Consider the following 9,254-nt stretch of genomic DNA (forward strand, 5'->3'; position numbering starts at 1 on the left):
GTAGACACGGGGTAGAGTATCTACCTGTCATTAAGGTGTGACTGACAGGCGAGTTGATGGTTGTACCAAGTGGCCCACGAAATTTGACTTTTTTTTATCCATGAATAATGTTGGTTAGAGCTGAAGTCTTTATCCATTTTGTTTTGTCTTTTTAAATTGTAAAATCTCATTGCGCTCTCTTGTGATGATTTTTGCTAATTATAATGATTAATCTGAATTAGTTAATTTATCAATACAGCAAACTGATCTGTCTATTACTAGTGTAATTGATTTATATATTACTGGTGTATTTATTTCTAATTGCATATATATTCGAGTTACCTATTAATAATGATAAAAATGATTCCTGGTGTAATTAAATTAGTATATTAATGTAATTGAAATTAATACTGATGACATTCTTTTTTTATGAGCGTAATATACACTGTTTAAATTTTGCCGTTAACAAAAACGGTAAAAATCCTGGTATAAATGTTGCCAGGCTTTTACACTTTTAAAAACGTATATGTTGACGTAAACGAGTGATATTACAGTTACTAACCCGTAAAAGATAATTAAATCCCCCAGAACTCTTGATTAAATCCCCCGTGAATTTTGGTTAAATACCCGATTCGGGATCGAATCTCCAGGAATTTGCGGTTAATTCTCCCCAAGGATTCTTGGCTAAATCCCCCCAAAATGTGATTAAGTCCCCAGGGATTACGGGATTAAATCCCCCATGATTTGTGCTTAATCCCCAAGAATGCGTGATTAAATCTCCCCCAGAATTTGTGGGTAAATCTCCCCAAGGATTCTTGGTTAATTCCCCTCAGAATGAGATTAAATACACCAGAATTCATGATTAAAACCCCACCAGATTTCCTGGCTAAATCCCCAAGAATTTCTGATTAAATCCCCACAGAATTAGTGATTAAATCTCCCCAGAATTCGTGATTAAATCTTCAAGATTTCATGGTTAAATCTCCCCAGAATTCATGATTAATTCCACAAGAATTCGTCATCAAATCCCCAGAATTCCTGGTTAAATCTAACCAGAATTAGTTATTAAATTCCCCAGATTGGGGGTTAAATCCCCCAAGGATTTTGGGTTAAATCTCCAAAGTATTCTGGATTAAATCCCCGAAAGGTTCTGGGTTAAATCCCCCAATTATTCTGGGTTAAATTTTCCAAATATTCTGGGTTAAATCTTCCAAAGAATCTGGATTAAATCTCCCAAGGATTCATATTAAAAATCATCTTCAAAAGTCCAACTTTTTTGGGCTCAAGCCATGTCGTCCTGATGGAAGTTCCTATAGGGTAGCTTCCTAGGGTATATTACAACTACGGCGATATTCCCAGAGAATTTACCTCAAGGTACCCAGAATTCTAACTCCTGGAGCGAATATCCCTAATGAAAGGGATATCGCGACATATCAGAGGACGTATTCTTGACACGCCACATGGCAATCTGCACCCCAAACAGAGATAACACATCGAGGGGTCAATTGGCAAGAAACGAAAACGGGAAAGAAAAAGGGGAGCCGCTCCCAAGGCTCCCTCTTCTCCAGTTTCGTAAGCGTGCCTGGCGCCAATCCTGGCGCCATCTGTATTCCTTTTTGCGTAGCTTAACAACTCGGTGTTTTTTCCTGTGTTTCTCGCAAATCTTGGATTTATTCAGCTTTTCATGGCTTCTCCAACTTCGTCGGCCTCTGATAAGTTGAGTACCATTTCTTTTATGTATAAATGTAGGCTCTTGGTAAATTTTTATGTGATTAATAGGATTAATCTTTGTTACAAGAGCCGTTGCCTACCGGAGGCGTCATGGACGCTGTCGCTCGCTAGGTATGAGTTTTAGTTAGCCAGAGCAACATTCCCGGTTGTTTTGCTTTAATAAATTTTAGGTATTTAGCGTTACATAGGATTTCCTTTCGTGCTTTAGTATTATTTTGGCGAAGTATTCGCCAACTCTGGCCTACGCTAGGCCATGTAGCCTAGTCGTTTGGTCCTAGTACTTCCTGCATGATTTTGGTTTTCCGAGTGTATTAAAATTTTATTGAAGCTTTAGGCTGTTTTTTATACATTTAAGATTATGTTGAATATTTCCAAGATAGTATACGAGTGAGTTTCGGTGATTTAGGTAATCGATTCTCTTGGTGCCTAGGCTAAGTTGCTTATGGAGCCTTAGTATACTTTCTTTTCTTCGGAGAAGGTATGCAATCCCTTTCCCTCTGTTTAAGCCTTGGGCTTATCCCTAAGTGGTTTATCTGAATTAACTTTCGATAAAACTATACTGGGGTGTTACTGTACCTTCCTGTTCCAGTAAGTCTGGTTTCAGAGAGGGACAGAACAACAGAGTTTTTAGTCTGAGTCTGTGTTTGTCTGGCTTGGGGTAGAGTCTCCCTCGCTGGCCTGACACAGACATAGGAGGCTTAGCCTCCTTAGGTCACTACCGAAGGTTTCTGTACGAGATGATTCCTTCTTTTGTGATCTAGCAGACTAGTCCTTGTTGCTATTCTCGGTGGGAGGATAAGATCCTTTCCCTGGGAGTAGCAACACCTTCCTTGCTTTGGTTCTTTGGGAGCTGGCAAGTATTGCTGGCCTCCCTCCTTGGATCTCCCTTAGGCTAAGATGAGTTTTCTTGGCTGCGGGTGATCCTTCACTAAAGCAAGGTTGGTAGGACCCTCTTTTGTCCCTTCCCCCTCTATCTCCGTAATGGCCTAGCCATTACAGTACTGTACGTCATTCTACATCTGGACCTAGGATAGGTTAGGATGTGGAATTGACTCAGTCCCTTGCCGGCCAGCAGAGTCTGCCGGCCGGCAAGGGTCTTCTGCTTTGAGTGCTGCCCGGACCTCCCTTGGTCCCTCATCCATGCCTGCCTGTAGAGCCAGACGGCATTGGTCAGGAAGCCTGAATTAGATTCTCCCCTGCCTTATATGCACTCTTTCGGATTGCCGGGCTTGGAGGTAGTTTACGCTCTTATCCCGGCATCCATTCTGTTTTCTTCTAGTGCTGTACCCGACCTGGCTGCCGGCCTATGAGGCCGGCAGCCGGGCAGTCGTAGTCCTCTGGTTCTTTTGCTGCTGGCTGGCATCGGTTGTTTACCTTTGCCGGCCGGCTAATGTCAGCCCTTGTCTGCCGGTCGCTAGGAGCAGTGGCCGGCCGCCGGGTGCTACCTTGTGTAGCCCACATTGGCTGTTGCCGGCCAGCACATGCATTTGAACCAGCGTTCTGCCACCTTATAGCTGTTAAGTAGTATACTTTAAAGCTAGTTATGGTGTGTGCCGGCCGGCAAGTGCCGGTCGGCACATAACCTTCTATACTGTTCCAGTATTCTTCAGTATAACATATACTGTAAGAAGAAAACTATAGTATAAGTTTTGGTACAGCACTGTGTGTTCTAACACTTTTGTGTTGTCTTGCACAGCCCTTTGGTGTTGCCTTACAGATAAGAAAGTGAGTTCTTTCTTGTCTATTATCCAGGATTTTAAAATCATTGCTTAGGTGTGAGCTACACCTGTTTCCTCTGGAAACTTTTCATTGGTTATTCTAGAAGAGATTAACCATACGATTTTATTATCTGGAAGGCTGCAACAATTGGTTGTGAAGGAAACACAAGTGTGTGTCTTTCCTTTATGAATTGTTATGCTAAACTGTGCATATCCAGTGATACGTAGTTCACTTGATACTCATGGAAATCTCTTCTCTTTACAGGAGGACCCTCCGAAGTGCGGAAGTGTTTTCTGCAACGTCCGCAGTAAGAACCTCTGCGGACATGAGTTTTGTAGGAGGCACGCAGCATGCGCTGTCTCCAAGGGTGATCTCAAGTATTGGGACCCTCAGGTATGTACCGTGTGCACTAACCTGATTACTGAGGCCTTTGATTCCCCTAGGACGGCGGAATCAAGGGATATAGCAAGGGAGAAGCTTCGTACCTGGGTAAGGGGCTTCCAGAAGAACACCTCTGGACCTTATCTTCCAAGTGAGAAGATGAGAGCGTATCTTTTCCCTAGGGCATCAGCTGATGCAGTGATTCCCCAGCCTCAAGAGGAGATCCCCCAAGTTCAGATCCAGGTGGATGCTGAAGTCGCGGTCGCTTTGCAAGACATCCAGTTGGATGACAGGATGTCTGACGTGGACGAGCGTCTGGAGGAAGACCTCCTGGCAGGAGGCCAGGATGAAGTTCAAGCCCCAGACATTGTAGAGGAAGAGGCCGACGAGGTGTCGGCTACTCCGGTTCAGATCCCGGAGCCTATTCCCTCAACATCGTCCGCTCTCCCAGTAGAGCTGGAACAGGCCCTCTCCTCCATTGTTGGAATGATCCAACAAATGCAGGAGGAGAATCAGGAGAAGGCGGCTGCAATGGAACTGCAGATGCAGAGGCTTGCAGCATCACATGGGCCCCAGAAAAGGCTCAATGTGAAAGACCTTCCCTTGTGCTCAGATGCTAACCCATGGAGGTATGCTGAGCACATGCCGATGACGACTGGAAAGATCGTCATCTCGGATAAGTTGGGTTCAGTTCCCCTAGAGGAGGTGGAATTCTGGCCCAGCAAGGGGTCATATCCGGACTGTTATGTCCAGCTGAGGAAGGAACCAGCTTCAAAGGAGGAGACAGAGCCGAAGGAGGTCATAGTGATGGACCATGCTAAGGCTCAAGCTTTGCTTTCATCCTCGATGAAAGAGAGGGGCTTCACGAACTCAAAGGTAGCTGCATTGAGTAAGAAGCTCCCTTCCTTTGTGTCCTCTCCTGCTAGAGCCTTCCCCTTTTTACAGAAAGGGTTTGCGGCTGTACTAAAAGCAGTCGAGGCCGGCAAGCCTTGCCCCTCCCTGGAGGAGTGTAAACCCTTGTCGCTGGCCCTTCCTATGGACCACAAAGACTGGAAGGACGTCCATCTTACCTTCTCAGTTGGGAAGTTGGAGGCTGATATTGCCGGACGTCAGTTCGGCGAGGACCTCCCTTAGCTGTCTGACTTTCTTTTGCGGAGAGAGCTCGAGACAAAAGAAAGACTGGCTGCCTCAATGTCTCTTCAGACTACTCTTGAGACGATGGCAAGTGACCCCAAGGTCCATGAAATGTTCATGGTAGTGGCCAAGACTCATCTGGCCACAGTGACGAAGGATCTTTATAGCTTCGTCAGGGCGAGGAGAGCTTGTAGGGAGTTCGTGTTCACCTCGGCTACGGTGAGGCACGAGCCAAGGAAACTAATCTCCTCCAACATTTGGGGCAAAGACCTTTTCCCTACCGAACTGGTCAAAGAAGTTGTTGATAGGGCCGCCACGGAGAATAGAAACCTTCCAGAAGTGGGGCCTGGCTATCAAAAGAAAGTCTTCCCCAGATGAGGGTCCTCAACCAAAGAGGAAGACTATGAGGACTAGGCTGCCGTCTCGGCCAGCCAAGCCTCTTAAACAGCAACAGCAACTGCAATTGCCATTGCCTTCAGTGCCCCAGATGGTGGCACAAACCCCGACCACATTCCAGTGGGTACCCCAGGCCGTGTCGACACAGTCCACGGCATTCACCCCAACGTTCGAAGGGCAGTCTACTTCCTTTTGAGCAAAGCCTAGAGGAGCACCCAGAGGCTCGTCTAGGTGCCCCTCAAGGGGAAGGGGATTCAGGGGTGGTCGCGGTCAGGGAGGCAAGACCTCAGGACGGCAGTCCAAGTGAGATGATGCCGGTAGGAGGGAGACTTCAGAATTTTCGCGATCGGTGGACCTTTGATCCCTGGGCCCACAGCCTACTCAAGAACGGACTGGGCTGGAGCTGGTACAGCACTCCACCCCCGTGCCCTCGGTTTTTCCAACACTCCACCCCCGTTCTGGAGGAGTACGTTCAAGAACTGTTGGAGAAAAAAGTGATCCGAAGGGTGAAGTCCATCAAATTCCAAGGGAGGCTGTTTTGTGTTCCCAAGAAAGACTCGGAAAAGCTCAGAGTCATTCTGGACTTGTCGCCACTCAACAAGTTCATAGTGAATTGCAAATTCAAGATGCTAACACTACAACACATAAGGACCTTACTGCCCAAGAGGGCATATTCCATCTCCATAGACTTGTCAGACGCCTATTGGCACGTTCCATTCAACCGTCGACTCTCCCCCTACCTAGGGTTCAAGCTACAACGAAGACTATACACCTTCAGAGCCATGCCATTCGGGCTAAATATAGCCCCAAGGATTTTCATGAAGCTTGCGAGCGTAGCTCTCAAACAATTACGCCTAAAGGGAATTCAGGTAGTAGCCTACCTGGACGACTGGCTGGTGTGGGCAGCATCCGACACAGAATGCTTGCAAGCTTCCAGTCAAGTGATCCAGTTCCTAGAGTATCTAGGCTTCAAGATCAACACAAAAAAGTCTCGACTTTCTCCATCACAAAAGTTCCAGTGGCTGGGAATCCACTGGGACCTAATGTCACACCGTTTCTCCATCCCGGCGAAGAAAAGGAAGGAGATAGCGGGTTCTGTCAAGAGACTTCTAGATTCCGAAAGGATATCAAGACGCGAACAGGAGAGGGTACTGGGCTCTCTCCAGTTTGCTTCGGTGACAGACCCAGTGCTAAGAGCACAGCTAAAGGATGCAACCGGAGTTTGGAGAAGTTATGCATCCAACGCGCGAAGAGATCTGAGAAGACCAGTTCCGCTTCGGCTACGTACTCTTCTCAGGCCTTGGTCCCAAGCCAGACATCTAAAGAAGTCGGTTCTTCTTCAGCCACCTCCCCCGTCGGTGACGATTCACTCAGACGCCTTGAAGGAGGGATGGGGAGGTCACTCTCATCGGAAAAAAGTCCAGGGGACTTGGTCCAAGCTATTCAAGACCTTTCACATAAACTTTCTAGAAGCTATGGCAGTGCTCCTTACCTTAAAGAAAGTCTCCCCGCGTCACTCGATCCACATAAGGTTGGTGATGGACAGCGAGGTAGTTGTGAGATGCTTGAATCGACAAAGATCGAGGTCACCACCTCTCAACCAGGTGATGTTGGCCATCTTCCGATTGGCGGAAAAGAAGAAGTGGTACCTGTCGGCAGTTCACCTTCAAGGAGTCCGCAATGTGACAGCGGACGCTCTATCCAGGTTCACACCGATAGAGTCGGAATGGTCCTTAGACGCAGGATCATTCTCCTTCATTCTGAATCAAGTCCCAGAACTGCAGATAGACCTCTTTGCGACGAAAGACAACAAGAATTTGCACCTGTACATGTCCCCGTACGAGGACGCCTTAGCGGAAGCAGTGGACGCGATGTCCCTCGACTGGAACAGATGGTCCAGGATTTATCTGTTCCCTCCTCACAACCTTCTGTTGAGGGTCCTCAACAAACTGAGATCCTTCAAGGGGGTAGCGGCAATAGTGGCCCACAAGTGGCCGAACAGCGTGTGGTTCCCCCTGGCATTGGAACTTCGGCTGAAGTTTGTACCGCTACCAGATCCAGTTCTGACCCAGCGAGTCCAGAAGTCGACTGTCTGCGCTTCATTACAGAAAACCCGGACCCTGCAGCTCATGATTTTCTCTCCCTAGCGGTGAGAAAGCGTTTCGGGATTTCGAAAGCCAGCATAGACTTCCTAGAGGAATATAAGTGCAAATCCACTAGAAGGCAATATGAGTCATCTTGGAGAAAATGGGTGGCCTTTGTCAAGGCGAAGAATCCGCAGGAGATCTCGACAGACTTCTGTTTTATCTTTCTTCATCCACCTCCATGGTCAAGGGTTGGCAGCTAACACGATTTCGGCGTGTAAGTCTGCTTTGACAAGACCCATTCTCTATGCCTTCCAGGTCGACCTTGGTAACGAGATCTTTAGTAAAGTTCCGTAAGCCTGCGCTAGGCTCAGACCTTCAGCACCTCCAAAGCCCATTTCATGGTCTTTAGACAAAGTTCTTCATTTCGCTTCTCTGTTGAGCAATGAGGAGTGTGCGTTAAAGGATTTGACACAAAAAGTTATTTTCCTATTTGCACTCGCGTCCGGGGCCAGGGTTAGTGAGATTGTAGCCCTCTCGAGAGAGGCAGGTCGTGTTCAGTTCCTGGATGGGGGAGAACTGAACCTGTTTCCGGATCCTACGTTTCTCGCCAAGAATGATTTACCCACCAACAGGTGGGGTCCCTGGAGAATCTGCCCTCTGAAAGAAGATGCATCTCTGTGTCCAGTAGAATGCCTAAAGGTCTATCTTCGTAGAACTTCAGACTTCAAGGGTGGTCAACTATTCAGGGGAGAAACATCAGGCTCAAATTTATCTCTGAATCAACTCAGAGCGAAAATCACATATTTTATTCGCAGAGCGGATCCTGACAGTACACCCGCAGGTCACGATCCGAGGAAAGTTGCCTCATCCTTAAATTTCTTTAATTGTATGGATTTTGAACATCTCCGTTCATACACTGGCTGGAAGTCTTCCAGAGTGTTCTTTCGCCACTATGCGAAGCAAGTAGAGGAACTAAAGAGATCTGTGGTAACAGTGGGTCGCGTTGTTAACCCTACTGTTTAACTCTGCGAGGAACAGTGGTTTTAATTGGGACGATTAATTCCAGGGTGAGTGTGTAGTTACATACGGTACTACAAACTAAGTGAGGGCACTGAGTTGCCCACGTAGACTGTTCCATTTCCAAAGGTGAACCTAGCATAAGTGCAGACATGTGTGCCGAGCGTTTTCTAACGCTAATGTGATTGATTTGTAATACAGACTTTTATGACTTTGATACCTCGGTATCTTAAAAGTGGCAATAATGTTTTTTCTTTCAGATAAACAAGTTCTGTTTACTATCATACTTATGCTTAAAGTTTGGGTTATCCTCTTCTTATATATACATATATATAATTGTTGTTAACCTGTCTATTTATTGCTTGTCAATAAACTTGTTCTTGAGAACCTTGCGTCTCCTTCACCTGTGTCAATTTATTGGTATAATTGAGAATTCATTCTATGTACTTTATCTGGGATAATTCTAATAGAATTGTTCCTTTATGCAAGCTATGTTGCATTGGTTTATGCTTTCCCTTAACGGGAGGACTCCGTCCCAGAAGGGGACGGTGGCGGTTTTACAAGTTTCCTCCTATGCGGATATAAACCTTTGTCCAATACAAGTATTGTGCGGAGAACTGGTCGATATTTCATATTGACGCAGTGGTTCTTTACAAACTATGCTTTACTTAACATAGGGTGAGACCACTATATTAGCTTGCCTGGTATTCATTCATAGGTATATGTACTCTTCGAGACTTTTCCAGAGTCTAGTAGGACTCTTCCCTGTAGGGGGCAGGAAGCTCTAACATAGTTTATGGTTAGTTGAAA

The sequence above is a fragment of the Palaemon carinicauda genome, chromosome 3, assembly GCF_036898095.1.
Source record: "Palaemon carinicauda isolate YSFRI2023 chromosome 3, ASM3689809v2, whole genome shotgun sequence".
NCBI classification, from domain to species: Eukaryota; Metazoa; Arthropoda; class Malacostraca; order Decapoda; family Palaemonidae; genus Palaemon; species Palaemon carinicauda.